The following is a 15,583-nucleotide window of genomic DNA, read 5'->3' as shown; positions in this document are numbered from 1 at the left end:
CGTTTAGCTTCTCCCACGTGGCATAAAGACAAAACGTGACAGTTTACCAGGAGAGTGGAAGGGAATAGATGTAAGCATTAAGAGACCCATGACCTGATTCTTCATTACTCTGCCCTTTGCATAGCAATTTACCCTGGTACAAAGTGAGTGCAGAACGCTACCAAATCTGAACAATTGTCAGGTACCTGCTTTTAATCAGTGTGAATGGCTGGGTAAGGTATAAGGGAATAGAGGATCAGACCCCTAGCTTTCTGCAGATATTTGACACACAGGTACTCTGTAGGGGCTGGATTGTGCAGACAGCAGGTTGTTGGTGTCTTAGTTTCAGGGTTCTTTTAATTATCCAGTAGTGTACCCACAGCATTGGATAGTGGGTCTTTTCATGTCTATATGGCATGCTAAAAACAAAGTAAATACACAAAATATTCCAGCTTAGGAAAGAAGCCATGAATATGACTTGGAAGACACTGAACCATACAGAGATGAGCAGAGGATTCCAACATCTAAGGATGTGTCTTAACTGCACAGTTAAGTCAAGCTCCGACTTGGGTATTGCCCCTAACCCAGCTTTCCCACACACACACACACACAATCCTGATCAGTGGAGCTTTCGCTCCAGGCTCGCTGGTGCAGTGGAAGTTATAGACTAAAGCCCAAGAGCTGCTTTCACTTGGGCTAGCAACCAGACCACTTTGCAGTGAGGATGTGGGCTTAAAAAAAAAAAAAAAATCTCAAATGCTGATAGTCCTCCAATGCCTTCCCACAATTCCTGCAGCGTGCCAAGGACAGCCAAGTTCTCCCACAATTGATTGGAAAAGAATCACAGTGCCTCCGCTTCCTGTGGCACAAAGAACTCTGGGATGTACCCCCACAAGTCCTAGCAACACAGAGAAGTGAGCAGTACCAGTGAGGACGCAGTAACTCGAGCATGGCTTTTCAGCGTGGCTGCTCAAACCCGGGTGCAGATCCCCTGGATTAACAGGAGACATACCCTAACAGCTACAATAGGAGTAATGGACAGTAATATCAGCACCTTGGGCTAGCAGCGCTACTGCTCTTGGATGTCAAAACGAGAAGCTGATCCCACAGAGTTTGGGGCACAGAACAAGGCAGGAGTAAGATTTCAGATGAGCCTTCGTTGCCTGCCCCGCCAAGTTCCAGATTCCCCTTCAAGCAGGCAGAAGGGTCAGCATGGAATTTCTGTCAATTTTCAACACGGGCCTGGACCTTGCCCTTTCTCTGCAAAGAGAGCAAAATCAAGATGTTTAAGTCTAATATGTCCAGACGTGCCTGCGGCCAGAGAGGCACCAGCTGCTCAAGAACAGAATGAATTGTGTAGCTAGCTGTTGCTTTCTCTTTTGACATTCAAAATAGGTTTTAGGGATCAGGTTTGTTAGCATCAGCTGGTTTACTAGCTACACAGCGTATTTCAAACTTGTACTTACCTTCCTTCCTCCAATGATCTATGTGCTTTAAGAAGAGCGTGATAGCACTTTGCATATAGGGAGACAGAGAAGAGAACAACTTTGCCCAAGATTCCACAGTGAACTTGTGGCAAAACTAGGAATGGTTCCTGATCCTGTACCCTGGCTGCCACACCATGCCTGCCATAACCTGTAACCCATCTCTCCATCTTCATGCAAACTCCTGAGGACAAAGACAGTTCCATGGGTGGACTGAGGGGAAGATGTAACTTGTTGTCCAAACCGCATTTCAGCATTCAATAGACACATGGAAAGCCGGGGTAGAGTAAAACAGACACCTAAAATGAGTCCAAACAGCGGGTTAACCCAAAAGTTTGATTTTGCCATCAGCCTGGCATTCCAGTGTATGTAACCCTTCCAAACCCTCTCTTTGCTACCACTTACTTACAAGATTCTGTATGCCCCAAATCCTGTAGGTAGCTGGGCCTGATCCTGAGAGGTGCTGAGCACCTATAGCTCTCAGACTGGGGGCTGGAGCCTCAAAACCCCTGTGCCCCACAGAGAAGTGAGGGCATATTCTCTCCGCCCCCCCCTTTTTTTTAAAAAAAAAAAAGCAAAAACAAAAACCGAACTCCGTGTTATTCAGTGGCATTTACCCTGCAGGGCAAGAATTCTAAAAAGTGTCAGGATTATATCCAAAGTGCTTATTGCTAACCAAGCTGCTGGGATTTTAAGACTGTTCCAAGTCCCTTGTTTGCACAATAGCAGTAATCTGCTTTGGAGATGCAAAAATGTCTCTCATTTGCCCAGCTCCTATCCGCCCCATGCTTAATAAAGACTCAACTCTCCTCACTTATCAGATGCCCAAATCTGCTTGATGAGATTCCCCCTCTTCCCCCCTGGGTGCTATAGTTCCATGAAGAGCCTAAAGCAACAACACAGAGAAAAATAGAGGGTTTTTACAGTATTTAGCAGCAGCCACAACAGGAGAGGCATCAGAAGTCCAAAATAAAAGACAGAGGCTAGCAGAGTCTGGGCAGACAGGCTGGCCTCTCGAGCACCCAGGCAACGTCGACAGGTTAGAGACCTAGTTCTGTCCCTCCCCCAAGAGTGCTGAGCACCCAATAGCCGTAGTGATGTCAATGGGAACTGTGGGTGCTCGGCACCTTTGGGAACGAGGCCATGCTACCTAACTGGCATGTTTGCTTGCAAGGTCTGCTCACCTGGCAAACAAGTCTACTTGTTTAAGCCCTGCTGGGGCTGGATAAGCCAACAGGGTGATGAGGTTTTCCATCTTGGGGAGGATGCTGTTGGCCAAGAAAGGTTCCTTCCCTGAATCCTGAAGGGACAGCACAACCCGCCAAGAAGCTAGGAAAACAGGATGTTCTTCGTTGCTAAAATAGCAATCTCCATTAATCTGACCTCTTTAGAGGAGTATGGCAATTGGTGCTTTCCTGAATCAACAGGAGCAGATGACAAGATTCTGTCTGATCACATCTTAACTGAGACAGGGAGCAAGGAGAAGAAATAAAACTGGAATCAACCAAGTCCTCAAGGTCTTTCAATCAGAGTTTACAAAAGGACTGAGGCAAGTCACACAGCAGGCTCATTCCCCGCCCCCCGGGCCCTGTGTCATGACACCAGTCTAGCGCCCCGATAAGCACCCCGGTGAGCTACAAATCAGAATGCATTGCGGGGGGAAATTGCAAGCTGTCCACTCACTGAACCTTGCATTCCACACCATCAACCCCTCCACCCGCAAAAACAAAATCTCAAACAGAAAGGCAAGATCAGAGCTGTCACAAGTTGCATAGCTCCATTCAGCACGACCCTGAAGTCTACAAGGCCTGGGGAAGAGTCATATCTGAGAAGAGGAGAAAAACAAAACAGATGAAATAGGAACAGGCAGGCAAGGGCAACATGACTCAGTAGTTGCGGACGTATCAAGTTGGAGAATGCCTTTCAAGTTACCACCACAGCAAGACGCTTCAACCGCAAGCGTGGCTGGTTGCTGCATGCAACGAGCAGAGATCCGAAAAGAAAGGAAACTGGCACATTTCAGGAGCCATCAGAAGAGTGCTGCCATCTCAGAACAGCCTATGATGGTCAGTTACTCTCAGAATCACCAGTCAAGATAGTTCAGCTTCCCATGAATATATCCCTCTCCAAACAAAGCGAACACAGATGGTTGCAGCCACTGCGACTGCATACATGCCATTCCTGCAGGCTCTGAGACTTCTGGGGCATCAGCTGAAGCTCAGACAGAGACGTGACATTGCCAATACTACCTCTGCTGCTGCCATATGCCGAGTGTCAGCAAGGAACATTCAGTGAACACCACAGCTCCCAGGGAATTAGTCGTGAATGCTGATCTGAAAAAAGCCACCATGCTACCAAGTGCCACAAAAGGTCACAAACTTCACTGAGCATAAAAAGCCATTGCAGACTGAACAAGGACAGGAGGACGTAGCAGGAGGTTAGAGTAGATGACCCTTGCGGTCCCTTCTAACCTTACGGTTCTTGGATTATATGCTGGGGGCTCTCTATGTGGGGGAAGCAGCAGCAAGAAGTGGATACCATACCTTGGAGGTACAAAGTCCCCAATGCTCCCTGTACAGTCTATTCAAAGAAGCAATAGAAACCCACCAGGTTATGGAAAATTCTCCAAAGCTTGATTCTCCCCACTCCCCAAAAAGCATGTGAAAACACATAGGCAACACTGACTGCCCCAAATCAAATGTAAACAGCTCTATAAAGTATTCCCCAGACCATGAGTCTGAGGTGGATGCACAGGGGAGGGGGTCTAGAAAGAGAAACGTATTGGGGTTCTGCATAAAAACAGAAAAAAATATTACCCCAAGAAACAAAAGTGATGGTACCAAATGACAACTTGGAAAGTTATTACCTATTTGTACTGCAGCAGCACCTGCAGGCCCCTCAACTGAGATCAAGGCTCCAAATACATGAGACAGTCCCTGCTACAACAGAAATAGACAAAACAGAAAGAGTAGGATGACAAAGAGCAGTGACATGACTCACACAAGGTAACGCAGCAGGTCAGTGGCAGAGCTTGGAATAGAATCAGGTCACCTGACCCCCGGTCCGTGTCCTATCCACAAGACCATGCTGCTTCAAGAAAGAGAGCTTTGGCGGTGAAGGGACATGAATCCTCAACCTCCTGATTCAAAGTAACTGCCACAGAAGCACAAGGTCATTAGTAATGGTGAGCAGAAGGCAAATGACTGGAACAAGGGGACACCGATTCTGCTGGCTCATTGTCAGGGTTACTCAAACATGCTCTTTCTGACACCAATCAACATGTGATGTGTAGAAGCACTCCAACCATAACAATGCAGATCATTTACAGAAAAGAAAGCCTCAGGAATCAGGGATTCTCCTCTCAATTCCTTATTCACCCACCAACAAGCTGAAGCCACAGACAAGTGATTTAGCTACCAAAGTAATTGGTTTCTTGGCATGGGGGGCCATGCACCAGCACTCCACTGTGTCAGGTACCAGTGACATTCACAGCAGGGTAAGTGCATGTGGGATACTCTTATTAGGCCAAATGCAGACCTGGTGCTGGGCCTTTGATGGAGTCGCAGCTGCTCACTCCAGGTCTGAATTTGGCCCTCTCCCTACCATCGCTGACAGGCTATATTCCCCTGCTCCTGTCCCAGGTCTGGACAGCTTGTAAGTACTGTACAAACTTAAGACCCCTGGTGCGCCAGACATAGAAAGCAGCATGTGTTTCACTTGTGAGCCATTTCCAGTATGGAGCAACAGGTGCTTTACTGATTGAGAAATCTATTGGGAAGCTCTTAAAGCTTTTCAGAGCACTCACCCATCTGCAATATACATTTAATTAACAGCGAAGTACATGAATTCACCCCCTAGGGGGACAACTGAAAACCACCCACCAAAAATAAAGCCAGAGAAGAGAAACAAAAACCAAACAGCACCTGACCCCAGCAGCCCTGGACTCTGGGGAAACGGCCACAGGGAGCCAATGCCATAGATAGGAGCTCGTCCGTTGGGCAAGACCTGCCACGGAGCCATTCCACCTCATGGGAAGGGAGTGAAATTTACACACCTTGCCCTGGCTGTATTCATACCCTCTCTCCTTCACCCTCTGAAACTGGGACTGAAAGTGAGATTGGACTGGGTGCAACCCCGAGTAAATCATTTGGGGATTACAACATTAACCACAAAGCTTGATTTGTTTCTTCCTCTTCCTGCTGAGGGGTCTCTGAACGGGAATACCACAGGCTGGTCTACAGACTGAGCAGAGGGCCTCAGAAGAAGCTCAGATACACTTTCCCACCTAGCATCTAGCCAGTCATTCATTTCTTACGCAGATTGTGTGTAGTACAGGCAGGAGGATTACGATCAACAGATTAATATACTGTACAAGCCCATTCATTCCCTCTGAAGTCACTGAAACATCAGGGTCTGTTGGAAACAAATCCAAGGAGCAACCTGATCTGCCCTGGGAACATCATGGGTGCCACTAGGGGACCAATGGGACTCAGCCCCTTCCCACAACACTGAGCAGCAGCAAGACATCAAGCATTTTGCTGGTCCTAATTCTTCTCTTGCACCAAGTCAGGCAGCGGTTTCATTCCAACAGAGTTGCTCTGGATCTACATCAGTGCAAGATCAGAACCGGTCCCACCACCGCTGAAGTGAGACTGTGCTTGGTGTACTGTACCCATCCTGACTCCAGTATGCATCCTGCTACACCTCGTCCCACCATCTATCCCTGCCCATCAATCAACGATAACGAGCATCAAGCCTTCCTAGTTCCTGGAGATCAGCTTTCAGGTCTCCCCGTTAGCTATCATTGTGTGACTGCTTTAGCAGCCTCTCCTCTTCCCCTCACTTCTAAAGTTTCTTCGTTGGGTCTGGCCAGGGCCAGGCCCAGCAAGCTTTGATAAGCTCAGAGCATGCTCCATGGCCCACCCCGGGTTATCTCCCACAAGCACTTGGCTCTGAATTAATACCCAGAAGATACATTGCCAGCAGCGGTTCTTCAGGAACCAGCCCAGCTGATGCAGCGAACACACACAGGAGTCGGGTTCTTTGGGGGTAGAACAAGCAAGCTGGGATTTCAAGGAAAGCCGAGGATTGACTCTTACCCGTACTCCCGCCCCACAGACTCCCCCAGCTCCCTTCCCAATGGGGTAGTCTGAAGAGCCAGCCGCACAATTAATCCTTCTCCCCCAGATTCCACCTGATTGTACTTAACCCAACCCACACCCACCCACAAGCCATACGTTTCCCTGGGGCCCCTCAGCCAGTGTGATGCAATGGCACCATCTGTGGAAACACAGACACGGACCCCCAACCCCACACGCAGCGGAGGGGCAGGAGCAGAACACAGCTCTGCCCTGATGGAGGAAGGGACCAGGACCAAATAAAGAGCCAGCCAGGGAGACGCTGCCATGAACCACCACTTTGCCACCCCCTCCTCCTCCTCCTCCTCCTGTCTTCCCCCCTCCTCCTCCTCCCCCCCTCCTCCTGTCTTCCCCCCTCCTCCTCCTCCTCCCCCCCTCCTCCTCCTCCTGTCTTCCCCCCCCTCCTGTCTTCACCCCTCCGCCTCCTCCCCCCCTCCTCCTCCTCCTGTCTTCCCCCCTCCTCCTCCTGTCTTCCCCCCTCCGCCTTCCCTCCTCCTCCTGTCTCCCGCCCCATCCCGTCTCCTCCCTCCGCCTTCCCTCCCCCCCGTCTCCCGCCCCCGGCCTTCCCCCTCCTCCTGTCGCCCCCCCAGCGGGAGCTCTCTCAGCCCCCGCCCGCTGACCTGGCCAAACTTGCTACCAAGTTTCCGCGGCGGGGAAGCGCCTGGCGCCGGGAGACGCCGCCGGCGCAGCCCCGACCTGCAGCCTGCGCCCCACGGCCGCCGCCGCCGCGTCTCCCGCCCATCGAGGCGCTGGCTCCCTTCGCAGGGCTTTCGCTTTCTGCCGACGGGCGGCCTGGGGCCCAGGGCATTGTGGGAGTCGTAGTTCTCGGCCGCCGCCCCGCCCGGGGCCGGCCGCCGGGCCGGGACTACAACACCCAAGCGGCCTTCTGCCCCGGGGGCGTGTGCGACGGGCGGGGGCGGGGGCCTCGCTTCCAGCCCCGCGCCTCCCGCGGCCGCTCGCTCGGGGGCAGCGGGGTCCAGCGCGCCGCCCCCTCCCCAGGGCCGCGCGGGGAGAGCGGCTCCCGCGGCGAAGCGCCCCCCCCCCCCAGGGCGGGAGTTTCCTGAACTTGGGGGGCCTGGCGTCTCGCTGCTGCAAAGCCCCCTGGTCTCCGCTCCAACCCGGGGATCTGGGGGAGTGGGGCCGCCCTGCCCGCGGCCGTGGGGAGATGCGTGAGCCGTTCGGCAGGTTTCGCTCCGTTCTCCATTACCTCTCCTCTTGCTCGTGGAGGGTCTTTGCAACACCCCCAGCACAGAGATTTTGCACGCTGAGGAATTAGTCCCTCGCTCTCTGGGAACACTTCACAGCCCCCCCCCCGCTCCCGCTCAGTTGTTTGCTCTGGGCCATCAGCTAGTGTGAAGGGGGCGGCTGATAAGCCTCCCTGATTTCTGTTTCCAGTCCCGCTTCCCGTTACCTGCCCTGTGCCTGCTTCTTCCTCTTAAACAGAGCAGAAGATGGCCCGACTTTTCAGCTCTGGATACATAAAGTTAGATCCTCTCACGCCATATTTGGGCCTCTAAATAAAAGATGAAAGAGTCGCTGCGCTCACCCAAGTGCCACTTTTCAGAGTGGCAGCCCTGTTAGTCTGTATTCGCAAAAAAGAACAGGAGGACTTGCGGCACCTTAGAGACTAACACATTTATCAGAGTATAAGCTTTCGTGAGCTACAGCTCGCTTCGTCGGATGCATTTGGTCATTTGCAAATGCCACTGAAATTTTCACAGAAATTTGTCATTTCATTTGAAATGTTTGTTTTTTTTCAACCAAAAGCCCTTGTTTGAGGCAGTTGTGTGTGGAGTTTTTTTTTTTTTAAATTGTTTGTTTCACTATTTCGTTGCAAATCCAAAAAAATTTCAGAGGAAATTTAACAAACAAACCCCTAAATCTGCTACAATGCCAACGGGTATTTTTCAACCCACTCTGATTAATGTGTAAAGCTCATGGGGATCTTTGACTGAAAGGTGCTATAGAGGTTGGAACAGTCATTGTTGTAACATAGACACGGAGGTGGTGACTGCAGCAAAAATCAATTTGTCAATAAATACTCACATTTTGCTTTGAATTAGCTTCTCTTATGTTCCTTTTCCCTGAATATCCCTAGGACTGGGTATTACAATCACTAGTGTTTATCAAAAAAATACCTCATTCTACACACCTACGTTCATACTCAGCCACCTAGAGTAAATCTTGCTTTTTGCCTTCTGGCATTGCTTTTTAAATAAATTAGACTAAGATCAAGTATCCTGCGGCTCCATCAACTCATCTCTGCCAATGAGGAAATCAGCCACAGGTGGAAACCATATTCTCCTGTCCCCTTGGAAGTTGTGATATGATTCTTATGCAGGATTCAGCTTTACCTGCATAGAGCAGCTTTGAGAAGATGATCTTTTTGCCTTATTTAACAGTGAAATTACTAGCCATGATACCAAGCCTCAAAGGTAGGAAGAAACGTTACCGTTGCTTTGATCTATTTTCTTTACCTTTTATGAAGTGTGCCGTGCATCTTTACTCTCTGTTCTGCTAACAGCTTGATAGGGCTATTGGAACAATATAGAGCAAAGATGATTAAATGTTTGAAGAAATTGATTGGCCCAAACTGTCCATCCGTCACAGGTCAGATAACAAAAAGCCAGGAGGGAGGTTGCAACCAATCATCAAAGCATACATCCTCAGTGGGCACCCTAACCACCAGGCTACACCTGGCTCAGTGCCTACTGAACTGCAAGTGCAATAATCATTGCGGGAGGAGGAGAAAAACAAGCAACATACAGAATCTGTAGCCTAGTGGTGAGGACACCCAGTTGGGAGATGGAAGACCCAGGGTCCAGTCCCACTGCTCCAGTCACGATTTCATTATTTATCCACAGTAGAATAGCTTATATAGGACAGATGGAGGGCGCACTTCCCTCCTTTCAGAATTTCCTGTACCCCAGTGGTTAGAGACTCTCTTAGAGGGGGAGCAGACACGCTCCCCCATTCAAATCCTTTCTCCTACTCTGGCAGAAGGGAAGGGGTGGGCATTGAACCAGGGTGTCCCAACTCGCAGGTGAACCCTCTAACACTGGGCTAAAAGTTATACGGTCAGTTGCACTTTCCCCTCCTTTGGCCAGCCTTGGAATGGGACCCAGTCCAGTAGGTGGCCTCTGAGCACACCTATCTTTCCCTGGTTTGTGACTCATCAGGGGCTTAGGAGGGAGATGGGCGTCCGGATGCCTAGAGGGAGGGAGCAGCGTGAGCACCCAGAGGCAGAAACGTAAGTGCTGAGGGAACTTTCACCTTAAAACTTAGGTGCCGAGAGAGCTTAGATGCCGACTGGGTTTGGCAGGAGTTTTGTAGAGTGCAGTGGACTTAGGTTCCTCAGCACCTTTGTGGATCTGGACACCAACCTTTCTGTGCCTCAGTTCCCCATCTGTAAATAGGGGGATAACAGCACAGCTCTGCCTCACAGAGGTGTGGTGAGGATACATATTGATGTGCTTTGAGAGATCTACCGATGAAAGCGGAGGGAGGAAGGTATTCTTATTCTTATTTAAATATATTGGCGAGATGCTGCTCCTATTGAAACTGATGGCAAATCTCCCGTTGCTTTCAGTGGTGGCGGTATTGTACCCTTCCTAATTTCCCCTCATCTAAAGAAGAATGAGCATGGTAGAAATGACTGCTTGTTTGTCCTGGAAGACAAAATGCTAATAAAGAAACATGAACTGTTATAATATTTTACAGCTGAATTACATTCCGGAGAAAGTCAAACCATCATTTCAAGTCAATTCGCTCTGTGCGTGCAAGGCCATTCGCCAGCTCCCTCTCCGTGGTAGATGGTAGTGAGCCTAAAGCAACGCTGGAGGGCCTGAGATAATGAGTTAAACCATTATAATGTTTGGGGAGTTTGTAGTGAGAGGAAAATGAATGGGAAAAGCCAAAATTTTTGGCTGGGTCACGAGGTAAAATTAACGGCATTGTTTTTCAAGTTGAAGTGTGAATATTTGCTGAACCATAATTGTATTTATTGGGTCATATTTTACTGCTCAGGATGAAAGGAGAAATGAATGATGGTTGACATGGCCTGGTTGCCTCTACATGAACTGCCCTCGTATTCAAGTTACAGAGGAGGAATTACACAGAGGCAGGGCTAAGCGATGATACAGGCTTGTGGTAGGTCTGTTTGGCCTGGGACAGAATCATGATACACATCTCCCATGTGTAGGGCCCTAGATAACAGCAGGCTTCCTCTGTTCCTGGAGGACAGGGCTGTAACTAGGCATTTGAAATTTGAATGAGTCACCGATTTCCCCTCCCCGCTCACTGCACAGTGATTGAAGCTCATCCGTGGATAAGGAGCCAGAACAAGGTCTGTGCACTACTTAACTCCTTAAGATGGGGCTATATTGGGACTTCCGTAGCATTTAGGATCATGTGCTGGCTCCCCTGCATGGGGTGACTTTCCTCCATTAGATATATTCTCCCAGCAGACACATGTGGTTCTGATCTTTTACACAATGGGTGAAGTAAATAGCATGGTCTGAGAAGCATGGGACTGGGAGCCAGGACATCCTGAGTTGTAAGTATGACGAGATGTTTGCATGTGTGCAAATAGTTCACAAATAAGGTGCCAGCAGATGTGTCTCAAAAATATGAAGCAGAATTCCTGGGTTATGTAGGAGCAATCAAGAAGAAGAACTTTGTGCACTGCAAATGGCTTTTTGTGTGTGTGTGTGCAGTTTGTTATATCAACTGTCTATTCTGTTCTCTCTAGGTTTTTATTCTGCCTTCATCACCATAGTACCTGAGCACCTTCCAGTCATGAATTTAGGGATGTGACTGACATCTGTCACGTGTCATTCATTCTCTCGTTTCTCCCTAGGGAGAGAATTGTGCATGCAGTGGAGCGTGGTTTTGGTGGTGGGGTTTGTTTTTTTTAAATGTCCACTCTGCTCTATGTTTAGGTTAGGAAAGGCAAGTTGGACAGTTGTGCCTGGCACGTGGAGTAGAAGGTGTTGTGGTTTGTGGTGACCCTTAGTTCCTGGGGTAATTCATTCCACAGTCTCAGACCAGCCCCTGAGCAAGCTGTGTCTTCTATACAGACAAGCTTTACCCTTATGACAGAAAGTTCCTCTGGGCCTAAGGAGTGGAGCTGTTGACCACAATCTTCATCCCAGCATTTTAGGTACCCTAGGCCCAGGGCAGTGAGCTCCTTGAAGATAAGGGCTGAGACCTTGAACTTGACTCTCTATTCTGTGGCAGGCCGGTGCAGTGAAGGGCAGACCTGATGTGCTCACCGTAGCTTGTGTTGTTGAGGAGATGTGCTGAAGTGTTCGGCACTAGCTGGAGTTTCCACAAGAGGTGAAGGCTTTCTAGCCAGGTATATTGCATTGCTGGGGTCCAGATGGGAGGTGGAGAAGGTGTGTATAACTGAGGCCGGTCATCGCCCACCAGGATGGGACGGAGTCCCCTAGCCAAGTGGAGACAGTAGAAAATGTTACTCTTGGGTGCTGCTATGTGCAAGCTTAGTGTTGGCAAGGGTTCCAAGAGAGGCTATTGTGGGTGTGCCCCTTCAGCCAAAGGCGAACTCAATGCTCAGGTCAACTCTGGTTTGCAGCGTGCTCTTGAGGAAAGCTAAAATGTGCAAATGTAGCCACTGATTGTTGGTGCCTCAATTTTGTGTGCCCAGCTCAAGTTTTAGACATAAGATTATTATCTACTACTGCAGTAGCACTAGTATTCCACTAGGGGAACAGGGTATATTGTGCTAGGCACTGTACGTACACTAAAAGCACCGAGCACACACAGCTCCCTTTGACTTTCACCAGACTTGCAAATGTCTGAAAATCAGGGCTTTGTGGTGTTTCAAATCGGGGCACCCAAAATTTGGGCCAATCAAATTCAGCAACTGCTACTGGAAAATATTGGCCCTAACCTTTCTGTAGTGCAATTTCACCTTCTCTAAAATACAATTTTGAGGATATGAATAGGATGGTAGAAGAATTCACTAGTAAAAATTAGTAAAGCGGTTTGAAAATGTAGGGCTGGCTAGCAGTAAGAAAACACTAGGATGGAGAACGCCCAGCTGAGGACGAAAATACTCTTTGGTCTCCAGAATCAAGCAGGTGCCAAGCCACATTAGGCTGTGAAACCTCTATGGTTAGCACCCACAGATGCTCCATATGGTGACTAGAATCACAGAGGTAAAATCCTGGCCACATTGACATGGCTGGCAAAATTCCCATTTTCTTCAGTGGGGCCAGGATTTCATCCCCATTGTTTATAGCCAAGTCATGGGCGGCTTCTTTCTTGCCCTTCTGACAGTTCATTCTATCCAATCATTATCTTTTTAACAAAGGGGACAAAGATCAGCAGAATTGAATTGTGATCAGCTTTTCGTGTACCTTCATTCCTGAAAATGGCCCAGTGTCTTAAGTGTTATGATGCTTCCCCTTCCCACGTCCAAGACCTAACTCCTCTTCACACTGATGCCAAGAGATGTTACAATCGTATCCTTAATTCTGCTTACCGGTGATTGTTTTGCATGCCTCTTTGAGCATCTTAGGTATGCAGTATATCTTCTAACAAATACAGCCATGGGATTGTCTTGAGCAGAAAAAAAGACCTGCAGCCTAATTCTCCCTTGCCCAGCACCTTGTGTAGTCAGTTACCCCAGTGACAAGTGGATGTAGTAGTACTTGACTCCCACAATGCACTGAGGTAAATGACTGCACAATGAACAGGGCAAGAGAAAATCAGGCTAGAGATTTGCATCTAGCTATTACTTAAAATATTAGCTTCATAAGTTAAGAATGCATTCGCTCACCTCTCCTGTTTGCTGCCATTGCTTTCATTATGAGGAAAAAGTGCAATCAGGTACAACAAAGGCATTGTTGCATAGTTAAACAGAAGGTTTTCAGTCCACTAGAAGGTTAGATTTTGCAGCTGACATAGCTCTTCTAAGTGACAGCTCAATTAATACGCATGCAAAGACTGAAAGACTGTCCAGCATCGCAAAAAAAGACGGAGTTAATAACCAGCTATGAAAAAACAAATCTAATGAGAATCCCAGCAACCCCCAACTCAAGCATTATGTTTGAAGGCAAAGGAATACAAGAGGTGAGTCAATTCACATACCTAGGCTGTAACATGCCGATAGGGACATCCAGAAGGAAATAATGTCATGAACTGGCAAGGCACAACTGCATTCACCAGCTTACACAAGATTTGGCCATTGAAAATCTACAGCTTAAAGACCAAACTGTTAATCTTCAACTCAAATGTTATTTCCACCTTAACATATCGATGTGAATGCTGGAAATCCCCCAGAGGTCCAGACAGATATCTCCATGCCTTCCAAAGAAAATGCCCCAGGACAATACTAAGTATTATGGGGAATGAATTTATAATAAAAAGCTGGGATTTATTTGCGAGTTCAACAGCCCTTTCTCTCCAAAGTTATCCAGAAAAGAAGATGATGGAAATATCGGGGACATGTCTGCTGTTGGGCAGCTGGAGGAACCCGCAAGTGAGGCTGACCAAACAATCCCTCCACACAGTTTTCAGAGAAGGAAAATTCATGGGACTTAACAACACAGAGGACAGGCAAAGAATGGCCCAGGATAAACAGAGATGGCAGAACACTGATGGTGCAGGAAGGATTCAGATACACACATAGCTATAACTGAGAGACCCATGATGTAGTTACTAGGGGGGCTGGTCTGGGACTCAAAAGACCCACGTTCAATCTTTTGCTCTGCCACAGAGGTTCCTGTGGGACCTTGGGCAGGTCACATTGTCTCTGTGCCTCAGTTCTCCTCCTGTACAATAGGATGATAGAAATTCCCTCCCTCACAGGGGAGTGGCAAGGGTAAATACTTTAAAAGATAACGGGCCATATCAGGACCTAAGAGAGAAGGGATCAGCTCACATTTGCTCCTCTGATCTGATTTCTGTTGTGTACGTTGACGTGCACACAATGACGGTTACAGCCCTATTTGTGGAAGATCAGGGCGGTTACTCAAAACCTTTGCCAGGGGGAGGAGATGGGGGAATGCCATGTTGGATAAATGGGAGATAATTATTTGTGCTTATTGGGTAAGGTTCTGGTTCTCCGTTACCTTTGGTGGCAATCACCCACCTTCACCACTGGATGTCACCATTACCCAGAAATCATGTTCCCAGACAAGACAGGCCGATTTCTGCAGTCTGTTCCATAGGCACACCTGCGATTTGTGCATGGAAGGGCGCTGATTTCTAAGTCAATGAAACTGTATGGGAGTAGCGGGAAAGAGAATGTAGCGCTGTAAGAAGACAGTGTTTTAAAAGGGGATGCAACTCAGCCTCAGCATTCATAGCTGTAGATTTTATTCACTGCCTCTTTGCCCATGTGACCAGTAATTGTTGCACTAAGCCAAGTAGCTAGATGTCCAGCTCTCCAGTCAGCAGGTGCAAATATTTGTGGACAGAAAACTGGGAGCACAAATTTGGAGGCTTTGTTTGAAGATGTGGCCCAACACATTTTCAGAGACCTTCAAAGATCTGGGCTTGGAGAAGCCACTGAGAGATTGTCGCAGTGTATGGGCTTGTGATTTCAAACACATAGCCATCTGTTTATGCCTGAAAAGCTGTATTTTATACCCAGATGCATATTTGCATGTGCAGTGACACAGTCATGCCCACAAATGCACATTTTCCGTGTTTAACATGGCAGGTTATATTTGAAAACCTGGTTCTAGGAATCCTCTCCCTTCAAAAGAGCTAAGCTTGCAAATGGTAGCTTTGCATGTTTCATACATTTCAAATGTGTATAAATGTTGTGATCAGAATTTAGATTGCTGCCACCCTAAGCAGTGACCAGCACATGCCGCTCATCTTGGTTAGTTTGGCAGAATGTCCTTGTGTGTGTTGGTTTCCCAGTGTCTCTGTACTGAAAACGGTACAGTATTTCAAACCGAGCCCACTTTTAAGTTACAGGAGAATATGACAAACTAGAACTGTTCCTGA

General features: G+C 48.2%; 1 protein-coding gene across 9 annotated transcripts in view; it reads right to left on the bottom strand.

Annotated features, from left to right (window-relative positions):
- The window catches only part of MIB2 (MIB E3 ubiquitin protein ligase 2), a 101,447-nt gene extending 93,905 nt beyond the window's left edge, over positions 1–7,542 (bottom strand). For 2 of the 9 annotated variants that reach the window (XM_043499854.1, XM_043499860.1), the window contains exon 1: positions 7,222–7,378. The gene's annotated coding sequence lies outside the window, so the exon portion shown is untranslated. Of the gene's footprint in view, positions 1–7,221 lie in introns of all 9 variants that reach the window. The other 7 variants (XM_043499856.1, XM_043499855.1, XM_038376578.2 and 4 more) reach the window with 6 other exon arrangements.
- Between the last annotated feature and the right edge of the window lie 8,041 nt (positions 7,543–15,583).

The sequence above is a fragment of the Dermochelys coriacea genome, chromosome 18 (genome assembly GCF_009764565.3).
Source record: "Dermochelys coriacea isolate rDerCor1 chromosome 18, rDerCor1.pri.v4, whole genome shotgun sequence".
NCBI classification, from domain to species: domain Eukaryota; kingdom Metazoa; phylum Chordata; order Testudines; family Dermochelyidae; genus Dermochelys; species Dermochelys coriacea.
This window is presented reverse-complemented; position numbering and strand designations above follow the sequence as displayed.